Raw genomic sequence first — 15058 nt, 5'->3', positions numbered from 1 at the left:
ACACTTGGAGAAGGTAAGGTGGGACACTTTGTATTCAGGATAAACCTCTCCCTCAACCCTGCTTAATGCTTCTATTATCTATGAGTGTGTTTAGGAAAACAGGATTATCTAAGACAGTTGTAATCTGCCATACCGCGAGAATACGTGCTGCATCTCCGAGCAGCTCGGTCTGTGAAAACACACTTCTCCTGAAACTGACTTGGACCCCTCAGTATTATTGTCGTGATGGTTAAAAGACGCCATAAATTAAAGTCCTTTTTTAATATAAGCAACCCCTAAAGCCCCCTCTTGGGTTGCACAGACCACTTTCGCATCTTTCGGAAACACATTAAATGGCCTGGCCGGGCCCGTGTGCGAAATACGCATCAGTCGGAAAGCGCACGTTAAATCTCCAAAGTAAGTAAGTAAGTAAGTAAGCAACTTTGTTTTACAGTCGTGATGTTTAAGATTATTAACAACCCGGGTCAAGTCGATCCGACAGGTTGAATGATACGCAGGATGGAAAAGGAGGTAAGCGCAAGTACAGTACAGAAACTGAAGTAAGTTGGGCTCTCTTAGTATTCTGTATGCTTACACATCATCACGTCATACTGGATTTAATTTAGTTTCTTTAATTTAGTTAATCTTTGTCAGTGGCCAGTGAAAGTATCACAAGGGAATATTCCAATATATACAAAATATACAATTTGTATATATGGTATATCCAACAATATACAATTTTGTATATATGGTATATCCCCAAATATACAATTTTGTATATATGGATAGATTTTACCACTGCTTTACTCAGTTCCTTTTTACTGGATTCTCACAATATGTGGTTGATATTGAAAATATTACTAATAATACCGGACAGTATTATTGCATGTGACAAATATACTTTAAAACTATGTTCATTATGACAACTATATTTGGAGTGTTATGAAATATTTGGCATTTATTCATGTTGACAGCATTTTACATAATAAAGAAATAGAAGATTTCAGCAGACTTTTGTAACTGTTAGATATATAATACGTCCGCCTACTGTTTACAAATAAGATGATCTATACATACAAGTAGTTCAGTGACCGTAAAATATATTTATCGTGAATAGCGGCAAATATGAATATATACAATTTAATATATATGATTCTGTTATGTCATGGTATGTTGATTCTGAATCTAAAATATTGCTTGATATTGTTTGCCAAACAGTTGTATGCACTGTCCATCGTGATACTTCTACTTAAGTATATGAAAAAGGATGTTTGACAAGCCGTGCTTTCGTTTGCTGGTTAGCTTTTACAGGTCAAAAGCAAAGTTAATCGCATTACTTTCGTGACGCATTTTAGGCCTGTCATACAGTTCCTGAAACAAATATATCCAATACAGCCGATGCAAGTCAATCATAGTTGGCAAGACTAGATTACTGCAGTTATATATTTTATCAATATAATCAAACAATTGTTTTTATTTTGTAAAATATGTTCATTTCAGAAACTAGATGTTAGCCTAGCCAGCGGTCCAAACTCGCATTAATTTGGTTACACGTTTCATGATTTACAGTATTCGTGAAGAATATGTAACAATTAGCCACAATTAGAGCCTTTGGTAGGAGTAGAGGGAATGATAAGCAAAGACTTGCTAAGTATTTTATGATATTCATGATAGCTCAAAAGAAACTTTGATTTATGTTTGTAGTACACCCCAAAAAGAGGGATAACACAAGTGATATATTAAGATGACATACAACTTATACATACTTACGTGTATAAACTACTATCAAACAGTGAGGATAACAGGTGTTTGCACAGAGGTGAGCGTATCCTGCACCACTGGTGGAACAAACACACGCAAAGGCAAGTTAGTTGTTAAACCCGAAAAACACAGAAACGATTAGCACAAGTCAAAACAGAGAATTTCATCGGACATAACTCCATTTGCTACTTCTGTGGTAGTCACCAATCAACCCATTTATACTTCCAAAAATAGCTTTAACCCTTTTAAAGCTTTTGAGAAATTCAACAGTATGGGTTTGGTCTGACAAAGCAAGAAGCACAAGAGTATTCTTCCAAGTCTAAGGGTCCAACAGGAGTTATTTCTGCGACATGCTATTTCAAAACTCAAAATTCAGAGGGATATATATGAAAAGAAAAATTGAAATAACACAAATATAAATTCCTTCCAGGTGAAGGTTATCTCTTGAAATCAAATTAACAAAGCAGATTTTAGTCAATGACACATCTCTTGGTGTAGAAGTTCATCTCTGTCACCATGCTATGGTATTTGTGGAAAGGAAAGTTAACTTACAAAGTTGTAATATTCGTGAAAGGCTTAATGTTGCCGATTAAGCGCAAAAAAATAAACTATAACTGACTACTCAGTAACATTCATGTAATATTAGTAATATTCAAATAAGTGTACTTGTTCTAGGTGTGTGTGACGTGGATACATATATACAAGCGTATAGAAGAAACGTCAACAAACTTGTAACTATGTATAAAATAATAAATAAGCCATGTCCTTCGTATGTAATTATATAACTGATCTTATACCACCAGCTGTGTCACAGGTCAGTTATGATCTCAGAAACCGCCATGATTTTGTAGTTCCATTTGCACGGACATCTACGTTTAAAAGGTCTTATATTATAGATACATTAGGCCAATGGAATTATCTATCATCAGGAATCAGGGATAGTCCGTCAATATCTTATTTTAAAGCTGTCGCATCTGAGCAGCCTACATCACCACCTATTCACTATAATTGCGGTTCTACAAACATATTGCACACTAGATTGAGACACAATTGTAGCACACTAAATTCCAACCTCTTTCGTGTTAATTATCTGATACTATTTCCTGTAAATGCGGAGCTCCTTGTGAAAATTCATTCTATTTCTTCTTCCAATGTACCTTATATGATGATATTAGGGAGCCATTACTGACAGCTATCGATAATCTTGGAGGACAAAAAAATCAAAATAGTATTCTTTTTTGTGATCCAAACTTAGATGTTTTCCTGAATACAAAAATATTCTTGTCTGTACACAAATTTATAGAAACGACTAACAGATTCAGTAGCTAGCATATTATTGTTTCCAAACTGTTAATCATTAATATTGTTAAATCTATATACAACACTAGCATGTATACTATTAGCATGTATGAGATGCACACTGTCTTCACTTTCCAGCACATTGTACATATCCTTCATATGAGCACTGTATATAAATTTATACTGCGCACTATGTTTCCACAATGTGATGCTTCAACTGTAAATTGTTAATTTTCATTATGCAATATTATTTATAACTGTATATAGGGAGAAGGTGGTAATAAGTGCTTCACTTGTGCCCAATCCCCTTGTCTTTTTGGACAATACAATATGTTTAATAATAATAAGAAGAAGAAACCAATGTATTATAATCAGGGTCCATTGGTTTCCCTTCAGCAAGTGCGAATCAGGTCCTAACACATCTGTTTTGTCATGTATCACCCGATATACAGTCGAACCTCGCTTATCCGGACAATTGCTTTTTCTAAAATGTTGTCCGGATAAACGAGTTACTGGATATCTGAATACCTTGTTATCTGACCAGAAGTCCCCCCCCCTCCTACCTCAATTCTACCGAGGCATATGTGAAATGAATGGCAAAAATATGATTCATGAAGGATCGACCAATTACTAATAAAATACATTGTGCTGTACAGACCTACGCAGCATGCTGTGACAGCGCACTGCATTATTGAAACGGCTGAAGAAATGCATATGTAGCCTAGTTTAGACTATGCACTTGTTTTGGGTACAGATACGACGGCGAGGTTGGGGCAACCTGACACACATGAGCATTAATAGCCATGTTTACCTGTACTAGTTGAGAGCCAAGGTTGAAGTCATCCATGTGTGAAAAATGTTGTCCTCTAAACTATGGGCGGCAATGTAGCTTCAATATCTTATAAATTAAAGGTCAAGGTGTATTCAGTAAACAAAGATCTGAAGGGCTGTATTTCCTTCATCGAACACACTATGCGTTCATCACAGTTTGTGACGGATTACGGATACGAACTTGTTTGGCAGGTAGTTTTTGTTAAGATTTGTTATCTTGTTCTCTGTCTACCCTCTACTTCCTTAATCACAATTTAAATCCTAAATAGACTTTCGGACCTAACACTGTGGCAATTTTAGACCCTCTGTTTCTGTATTTACTTGAGCTCATTTCCCCTAAGGTTTACACATCTCATAAGACTAAGTCATCAATGTTGTCAAAGCTGTCTGACATGTTTCTTATGAACACTTTATGAAGCTAAACAATGTCCAAGTGACTTAAGCACAAAAATACGCGAACACTTCTGACATAAAATTTCTTAAGAAAATACAGTAAAAATGCTTCACTTTGAGCACCTTGTTTTCTTTAAATACGATGTACCGTGACATTATAAAGTGGTATTTAGGTAGATATAATACTAATCCAAAGATATCATTTGATGATACATCTGTGAGGTTTAAGTTGATTTTGACTGCCAGGGCCAAGTCGGACCCAACACAAGCAAAACACTTCTGATAGAGACTATGTTGAGAATGTAGAGGGAAAAGGGCTTCACTTTGAGCCCCTTCTTTTCTTTAAGTACAGCGATCTGAGACACTATGGGGACAAAAATGGCCCTTTTTATGCGACACTTGTACCTAGCTATTTTTGTACATTTTCGGCATTGAGTTTCGACAGGAGGCAGATTGAGGCAGATAAGCCTAAGATATTATATTAAACTTTCAAACCTAAATTAAATTACCTACAGTGACGTCATAACATATTAGATTGCATTGTGACGTCAATATAGCGTAACGGTATACACGTACCCTAAGTTGGGCCCCGTTTCGCATATCACAATATAATACATCGGCAGTGAGACAACATTTTGATCAGTTATCAGACAACAGTGCCCTCACTCAAGAATGATTGACAGTGCGGTACAGAGCCGTTGTAGGTTCAAACCATCAGCAGTCAGAACAAGTGGTTACATTTGACACTTTGTTTTATTGGTTATTTATGAAGCGACAAATTTTAATCTATCTTTTCCATCCATGAACGTAACAACAATTTCAGGTTCGTGTAAATAGTTTTTGTATAAAAATGACCTCATGTGAAAGGCATTACTGGCCGTGTGTATGTCAAAGTTCACACTTCTTGGGATCACGTTTTATCAAACAAATATTGTCCCAGCTCTGAAGCAGTATGGATGGTCTAGTGACTGGTCTTGTCTGTACCAGGCGATGAGGACGGTGCCTGTGTCCCTGCTGGTGATGTCGAGATTGATGTCGGCACGGTGGTCCCTGGGTACGGCGGCGGGGAAGTCAGGTTGTCTTTGACAGAAAATGAAGGACGTAGATGAGAGTTACCCAGTATGTATTGGCGGAGATGAGGTTTTAGATTTGTCATTTTATACTCTTGTGGGACTTGTGTCATTTAAACAACAAATGTCATCTATACATGCTTTCATAGATGTGGACAATCTATATTTTTACAGTGACTGTTATATATAGAACGTACTGCATACGTTTCTGTTGGGAAGAAAGTCCCGGGTTATGTTTTGAGGGAACATCTATGTAATAGACTGGAGATATATGTTTGAGAAAGAATATACTTTCAGTCAGAGCTTCAAGACAAACGTTGCTTTTTGGGACCCGACAAGACATTATTTTCAGAACATCCTGCTTGTCCACTGAACAGCAATATATCAAATAACTGGACCTAACCACTAGATTACCCTACCACCTCACATTCGTATGTGAAATGGGGTTTTTCACTGACACACATTATACTGGTTGAATTACAAAATTACAAACGATTTTCATAATTGGCTGGTGGTAGTGTCGTATTTGTCGTGGTATTTAATATTACCTAACTGAAATTTCATGTACATATGTTGTGTAGAATAATACATATATATGATCGACCTTCAAATGCATATATAATGGCAGCATTCCACATACCAGTAGTGATTGGCTACAGAAGGTATTGGTATGAATAATACACATACCTGGTGTGACATTATCCAGATTCCCTGGGTGTGACTCCACCCTGACATTATTCTTAGCCCAGGCCCTCACGCAGGCAGAAATTATGCTTACAGACACCGTGACGCCGAATAATGACCACCCAATAATCTTTCCGACATCCATGGCACTCTACTGGACGAGGACCTACAAGGAAATAACGTAAACTGACGCCCAAAAGAAACAATACAAATAATTGAAGAAACTACTGAAGAAATACCAAGACATGCTGCCTGTTCAAAATATATACATTAATGAGAGTGGTGCTTTTGCAAAATCAGAAACTGTTCGAGGAACATTTAAGAATTGACCTTCACTTTGTGTGAGTTCATTGGAGTATGAACCTTCATAGAGTGAGGGCCAAACTGGATGAGTCATACAATGTTTGGCCCTCACTCTATGAAGGTTCATCCTCCAATGAACTCACACAAAGTGAAAGTCAATTCTTATAATTTTTTATCACAATTTCTTACCACAGAGGATGTAGGCCAAGATCTGAACACAATTTTATTTAGTACGTGTGACTTCATATTTACATTGACAGCCAAACAACAACCAGCTATATCGCGGAATGAAATAGTTCCCCAAAAAGAGAGGTGACATGAGCGTATGGTAGCAGAACTTGCTCTACAGAAACATCTTACGCAACACATGTGTTTATATAATATCCCCTTTAGATGAGAAAGGTCTGTCATGAACTACCTCAGTAAGTCAGCCACAATGACAGCACGTCATAATACATTTACATCAAGTACAAGACGTCAAAATGGCCGACACGATAAACGTGACGCGAGGATTTCCGAAGTTGTTAATGAACCTGTGGCGGTTATATGTGTTAGTCATCATTGATCAACTGACCGATTATTGAAAGGTGATTAAAGATGCGTCAAACAGACACCAAGATAATTTCGTAGATTGCCTAGACACAGATCGAGTCGATACTGACGATATTTTGGATGTAGCTCTCTTACGTTTGTCAATGTATACTGAAATGCTGAGACCAAGATGAAAGGATCTAAATAATCAGAAATAATGTTTATGTATGTTTTCGTGCTAGGGAATTCCCAGGGGTTTCCCCAGGAATGTGGAAGTAGTCCGTCAGTGTTTACGTCATTTCAAGAACACGGTCTCGTGAAAAACGTATGAACGTCAAATTGTGTCGATCATACACTTATGAACGTCAATTTCGCGATCATGTGACCGACCTCTCGTCCAATGGAAAAGCCGTATATCGTGTAAACGTCAAATTAAAAAATAATAACCAAATGTTCATCAATGCACGCCACAATATGTCGCCGCATAGATGACGTCAAGAGCCCGATGACATTAGCTGGAATGTGTTGACTGGTGGTACCGATCGCCTTCTGAGTTGCCTTATAAGGTGATGCCACAAATGCTCGATGGCGTTGATGTAATGAGAACATGAGGGCCGTGACAAAACAGGACTTCATGTTATTGAGGGAGTCCTGTGTCAGCCTTGCGGTATGGGGCCAAGGGTTGTCACTTTGGAAGAGTATACCATGTGGCTGTCGGTGAAGACATGACAGAAGACGGGTTGCAGAACTAATCTCAACACCTCCGTGCATAAAGGTTGTCTCGAATGATAACCAACCTTGTTTATAAGTCCCTACAGATTCCTCCACAGACCAGGGTTGGTTGGTTGGTTGTTTTGTTGTTTAACGCCGCACTCAGCAATAGTCCATCTATATGACGGCGGTCTGTAAATAATCGAGTCTGGACCAGACAATCCAGTAATATACAACGTGAACATCGATCCACGCATTTGGGATCGATGACATGCATCAACCAAGTCAGCGAGCCTGACCACCCGATCCCGTTTGTCGCCTTTTACGAAAAGCATAGTCACCTTATACGGCAAGCATGGTTGCTGAAGACCTATTCTACCCCGGATCTTCACGGGTCTCCACAGACCATGACACCACCTCCTCCATACACTTGGACTTCACATTGGACGCCTGTAAACACGTTGCTGACCATGAGCAGACAAAACCTGTTTTCATCACAGAAAAAAACTCGTTCCCAGATCGGCACCTGCCTGTGGACAACCCCCCTGGCCCATCTCAATCTGTCCCATTGGTGTTGTTGCATTATCGATACGCCACGGTAGGGTCCTCGGGCCCGCATACGATGTTCCCTCAATCGTCCGAGTGCCACCCATGCAGCATTCGTCACCACTCACCCCTTTCCGTAACCTGCAAGAAGACTCGTCCCCCTATCGATGAATGTTATGTGCGAAAATACGACAAACGAATCAGAATGCGTGTATGATTTCAAGTTCTTTCTTCGTCAAAGAATCCCTGAAATAATGTTTGATTTACATATAGATATACCCAAGACACAGTAAAATGTGTTCAATCATACTGTATAATTCCGCACGTCCCGATATGTTTTAAATTGCATCTGAAATGTATGTAAAATATGGGGAAATATATGTGAAGCATTACGTAACGATTTTAGGTACGCCCGTTTGCACTAAGATGGAACCCGGTCGCAAAAATGATCATGAGAGGGGCACAAGTCGCTTTTCGGCTTTTCCCGGAATAACATGAACGAGAATCTGAAATAGTATGTACTGTTTATATATAGATTGGTTATTGATAGTTTTTGAGCTGTTAAAATGGCAGTTGCTTAAGCTGTGTAAATTGAGCTGTTATCTGGTAAACTTGAAGTTATAGTTCCGGATTCAATGACAGTGGTATAGGAAGTGGGCTATATATAACTACCACTCCAATGAGGTATCAATAATTGGTATTGGGAGAATATGGATCAATCCATGGCAAATCGAACGTCATATATCCCGACAAAACCAAGTTAAAACCTTTAATCCGGTATATGTTCTAGGTACGTGTGCCTGATTCCACTATAATCTTCTAACACATGTTCCAGTACATCTCTTGAAGTACTTCTTAACATGTGATGTCACCAGGTGAAATTCTTTTGCACAATTTGGAACAAATTTACCCGTATAATATCAGAGTAGGATACCAAATATTGCATTCTCAGCTTAGCTACACCGGAACAACGCTTGGATGTATGTTCAGGATTTGTCTTGTCATCTTGTGTGTTACTCCCCGACCTCGATGTGTTATATACCATAGGTAACCATATATAAACACCATAATTTGATACTAGCAACTGCACCACCATCATTAGAACCATCTGTTAATATAGATTTGTAAGTGTCATTTGTGTTTCTTTTATCGATTTTACTCTTGTTGATAAATAAGTTGGTTGGTTTCTGATTTCTTAAGTTTAGTTAATGCCTGGTCTACATTTGGCCTTACTATTTGCCAAAGAGGCGATGACAAAAGCCGAATGGGGGCTATATCCTGAAGGTTAATATTCACAGCTGAAATGACACATTTTATTCTGATTCCGAGTGGTGGAAGAAGAGATCATGTCTTGTGGTAATTATATATTTGTAAAGAGAATTAAATACACAATCAAAAGTTGGATTCGACTGATTAATACCTGATTTTGTGACGTATTGTAAAGATAATTTCAGAAGGCGTTGCTTATAGGATGCTTCATCTGCCTCCACATACAGATTATGAACAGGAGAAGTTCTACAGACTCCAAGGCAAAACCTCAAGTCACTGTTGATTGATAGTTTTTAGTGTTGTAAAATTACTTTTACATGCTCCACCATAGACGATGGAGCCATAATCAAGTTTGGAACGGATTAGCGACCTGTACAAGTGCAAGAGGACTGTCTGATCCCCTTCCCACTTTGAATGTGACACGACTTTCAACAAATCGCGTGACTTCAGACATTTTGCTTTTAGTCAGTTGGCCAGGGGTGAAAAACAAGATTTTCGTTCCCACATTTTCCTGTACACCTCAAACCTTTTCTTTTGCATAAAGGAGGTATCTGTACACAATTTTGATTGGGTAGTAAGCTTGCAAGTGTGTGCAGGAATTTTCAGGGGGTTCCCAGCACATTCCAATTGAAATCATCAGCCAAATCTCCAAAGGTCCTAGATTTGCTTGGTTTGCCTATAGCCTGTACAAAGACAAAATATGAGACAAATTCAGATAACCGAACATATTACCTGTAATCAAAGACATAATTTGGATAGTTTAATGACTTAATAAAAATGTTACAGCCAATTTTGTCAAATTATGCATTTTTCCTTCAATTTATGGAATTTTGACCCCCTGAAAATTCCTGCACACACTTGCAAGCTTGCCATTCAAGGTGAGTTCAGGGTCTACATGTGGCCAACATTTTCTGCGAAAATGTATAATTAAAAATTAATGTTTGATTTAAAAAATATAAACCTATTTTCAAGGGACCATTTTATTGAGACAGATTTGCAACTGCCCTCTCTGGTACGCACATTTCTACCACAAGATATATCAAATTCAGCCCAGAAAAATGATCCATGTACTGAATCACTTAAAACCTTTGGAAGACTTTTTACATTAATACTTGATAATGTGACAGAAAATATTGCCTGATCATGATTATAATGATCCGGCCAGGTTTTGGAATGGGGACAACAAGGACATTATATATGCCACGAAGGAGGGAAATTCCCTGACTTCAATATTTGGTCACAAAATATGTCTCAAGACATGACTGAGGCAAATGCTTCAATAACTGATATAATAGTTATAATACCTGTTCCAGTATCACAAGATTGCTCAAGAGCGGTATGTAGCTTATGCAACGAAAATGCTTTGTTGCAATCTTCATCTTTATACCCTTATCATAATCAAAAATTACTGATTTCTTTTCCTGTTGTTTCTGATATCTCTGAAACCTAGAAACATTATTTGACGATGAAGAATGTTTTGCCAAGTTTATATGTTATCTTCTTTACGATGATGTACAGACAATTTGGAACTTTTGCCTTTTGTTTTTGTACCATGTTTCCTACCTTGGCCATGGATGTGCGTGATCTAAAATGGGAGACATAGTTCTGTATAACACTGAATGATGTTTCTGGAATATTTTTCGACTTTCTTCCTATTCTTTCTTACTTGTTTGCTTTTAATACAGTTTACGAATATGGGGACTTGCAGAGTAATTGTTTGGTCAGCAACATTACTCAGTTGACTCGAAACCAACTGGATAGGATCTGGTAAATTTCTGAAAATGTCAGGTTTCATATTTTGAGCACATACAAAAGGACCAACTGGCCTTAGTAAAATTTCACCATAATGAAGGTTGGTCATCATCCGGTTTTACAGCTTTTAGGACAGTAGGGAAGTGATCACTTCCACACAGGTCATCATGCAAAGACCATTCATATTCATTGTTAAGGTTTGAATCTGTGAGGGACAGATCAAGGGCAGAATAAATTCCAGTGGCAGGATGTAAATAGGTGCTTGAACCGTCATTATATACACTTTAATTATTATCAGACATGAAATCGTCAATAACTTTCCCCTTGTTGTTTGTACTTGGACTTCCCCATAGATGGTGATGCCATTTTAAATCGCCCATGATGATACAGCACTTATAGAGTCCAGATCTTTGTCAAAGAGCAGATGAAAGTGGAATATACAAAGAGGGCAACGCAAATGCAGTATGCATTGTCAGGTAACAGTTTCAAGATTAGTATTCAGTTGAAAATCGCTATGAATGACGTCCTGCCTGAATAAAATCGTTGAGCCTTCAGTCGTTATCAAAATGAGTTATGGCAGTTGTACAGGCTTAGGTCAAATGTGCCTGTATGTCACCTTGGGTAGACTGCAGTATTTGGGTCCCCACTTCGGAAGGAATGTTTTTACGTGTTTACGGAAGTTGTCGAATGAAAAACGTTCCACGCATCGTTATTTACGGTTGAAGCGAGAGGATTTGTTGGCCGCCATTTTTCTACCGAACGCTGTCTGCAGTTCAGTATTTTCTTACACAGACAACACACGGGAGGTACAAGGGGGATTTGTCCCCCCTTGTCGAAATATTAAAGTAAAAATGAGGGGTAAAGGGGGGTTACACCCCCCTTTTTTCAAATAAATCGCACGACGGTAAGTTCATTTTGTTACTTGAACAATATATTTTGTTGGGCGGACAACACAGCGGGGTTCAAGGCAGGTACAACCCCACCTTTATGACATTTTTGAAGAAAATACGGGGGGTAAAGGGGAGGATCCCCCCTTTTCAAATAAATCGCAATATAGTATAACTTCATTCATGAAAGCATGTGAATTTTCATAGGAAAATGATCATCTATAGATACTTTCTCATTCAAACAAATCATTTGAAACGTTGAATTCGTTTTGACTGTCATATAGATTCTAGGACGTAAGTCTGTGGATCCATCTAAACCTAGTTCAATTTCTTTTTCTGCTTCTTTTTCATCTTTTTCTTAAACGATCATTTTGCTTCCTAAGTTTAATAAATGTAAACACGGCCGGTGAACTTAGAAACTGATCAATTGAACAACTGAAATATTTCTTTTCTGATAATGTTTTGAACAAAATAATTGTCATACATTCCCGCATTCGCCCCATACCTATGCAAAGATGTCTTCACTGTACGCCAAGTCGACTCTGTTTTATTTGTACAAGCCACACTTTATGAATTTACAAGTTATGAGCGAAGTTGCTTTCGTAGTAACGAGTCCATATAAGGAAAGTCACATGATCAGACACGTGACGTCTTACGTCAATTATGTCCCGCTCACAAACAACAAGAAGTTGACAGTACAATAATTCGGCTTCACTTTCTATCGTAAAACTCTACCATACTTTTCACGTCCAGCTATTTTTGGGGTCCTTTTTGCTAAAAAGTGCCTCCTAACGAATTTCGGCACGATTGCGCGTGCGCGCTTATATATAAGCGAAGCTGCCTTCGGCAGCTTCCATACTAAAACTGCCGAAGGCAGCGGTTGCCTTACGGAAACCCCCGAAGTGGGGACCCAAATACTGCAGTTGACCCCGTGACTGGGATCCCCGTGACTGGGATCTACAGACGCTGTGGTATAATGGCGACATGATAAGGAACTACACAAAAACAGATGATGTAATGATGACATGATTAGTAGTAACACAGGAAGAAGTGACGCGACTAGAAGGTACACGAGAAGGTGTGATAAGTGAAAATATGACTAGGAGCTGGCAGGTATCCTAGACGTGATGCAAAATGCGAGGGCCAAGATATAAACAGTGTAACTAATATATTGGTATTCTGTGCACATGTATGCCTTACCTCCTGTGCCTTACCGAAAGGCTCGAAGGGCTCCATGTCCAGTGGCATTACTGTACAATGAGAGCCGTGAAGATCCGGCGTAGAATAGCTTTTCAGCAACCAATGCTTGTCGTAAAAGGCGACTATGCTTATCGTAAGAGGTGACTAACGAGATCGGTTTGTCAGGCTCGCTGACTTGGTTGATGTATGTCATGGGTCCCAATTGCGTGGATCGATGCTCATAATGCCAATCACTGGATTGTCTGGTCCAGACTCGATCATTTACAGACCGCCGTCAAATAGCTGGACTATTGCTGAGTGCGGCGTTAAACAACAAACAAACAAACAATACAGCACCAGTGAGCGCAGTGATAGGCAGTGTAAAGCTACTTCGTAAAGGTTTACTGTTTACAGAGCTGATTAAATACAGTTATATATCTACAGGGTTTATAATCATGTACTTCTGACTGAAGTCGTAAAATGTTATCACTGTGATGACACGAACTGGCGCTGTGATAATGATACTCGGAATGCACTTGTGTTACTGGTGTGTGAAGCATCTGTTCCAAAGTTGGTGACAACCGAACCCAAAACAATTGTTTCTAATTGTATACAAGTAACTTATTTGAATAATGATCACAGTAAAATTGCATTTAGCTCTGATTTCAAGTTTACTCAGATGTATAATGTTGTTCGCTCACCTTTCATCCAAAGCAATGATACAATCAATAAGATGAACTTTCTCTCCCTACTGTCGAGTCTAAAACGTCCCGCACAGACTATGGTGAGTCGTTTCTGTTGTGACAAACATACCTAGAATGCAGTGTACATGAACCAATTGTGGACCACCAGGACGTACATGTATATATATTTGTGTACACAGCGTTGTTTGGGGATCTCATATTACTGTACGCACACACGTTGTAGGTTATTAACAAATTGACTTTTAATCTCATATTACATTTGCACGCTACATGGACACTCTTATCGCAAAAAGGAATAAAGTCCAAGTTAGGATTGTGTCTGAGACATATAACACATTGCTCATAAGTTATGGACCAGCCCTCTACTTCAGAATCGATTAAATAGGCAACCGCCGGATTACTATTTGAAAAACACACTGTGCATACCCGTCACACGAACTGTATACTACACTACCGTGTGACCATTTATCACTACTCGTACAAGGACCTATAGCGACCGCTTCTGTGGTCTAGTGGAGCGTCTGCCGGGAGAGCAGATTAATAGTTGTGACTAGTTTTAGGTTCCATTTAAAGATGTTTATAAAAGATATTGTATCCCTGATTATATGTGATAGTTGGCATTATAGTTTCCTACAATAACGGAACACGCTGACGGTAAACATGAAAATTACCTTTTTTTAATTTTTGAAAGATGTGTACTCATTTGCAAATGTGACGGAGAAACAGCCACTAAAATTGATCTCGTATCAAGAGAGGAAAACTGATCAACTACTACTTCGCTCATTTAATGATTTATTTGCTACAGACAAATGCCCTTTTATTTTCAGGCCCATGGTGTAAAAACCCATCAACAATTGTTTAGAAGCTTAACAAATATCACACCGTCTTCGCTTTTGGTTTGTGAGGATCAACATAGAATGTGGGAAAAATGATAGAGGGGAGATAACTCTTCACATTACCTTGTGCTACTGTACAATTACACGTTAAACTAAGTTGAGGCGCTGTAGGTGTAAGAGTGTGTGAGTGAGTATGGTTTTACGCCGCTTTTAGCAATATTCCAGCAATATCATGTGATATGACAATTGCAGTGATGTTTTTGAGAAAGGGGACAAATACTTGACTCGGCCTAGATCGCCTAGTTCGTTTAAGGTTCCCCTTT

The 15058-nt window shown here is 38.6% G+C and overlaps 1 long non-coding RNA gene across 1 annotated transcript; it reads right to left on the bottom strand.

Moving 5' to 3' along the window:
* Positions 1 to 4989: 4989 nt before the first annotated feature.
* On the bottom strand, positions 4990 to 13980 carry LOC139446825 (uncharacterized). Its single transcript, XR_011651934.1, has 3 exons — positions 13897 to 13980; positions 6021 to 6183; positions 4990 to 5343 (listed from the first exon to the last, which is right to left on the bottom strand). It is a non-coding gene; the product is annotated as an uncharacterized lncRNA (long non-coding RNA).
* Between the last annotated feature and the right edge of the window lie 1078 nt (positions 13981 to 15058).

This window comes from Haliotis cracherodii, unplaced genomic scaffold (assembly GCF_022045235.1).
Source record: "Haliotis cracherodii isolate W230 unplaced genomic scaffold, xgHalCrac1.p SCAF_6, whole genome shotgun sequence".
NCBI lineage: Eukaryota > Metazoa > Mollusca > Gastropoda > Lepetellida > Haliotidae > Haliotis > Haliotis cracherodii.
This window is presented reverse-complemented; position numbering and strand designations above follow the sequence as displayed.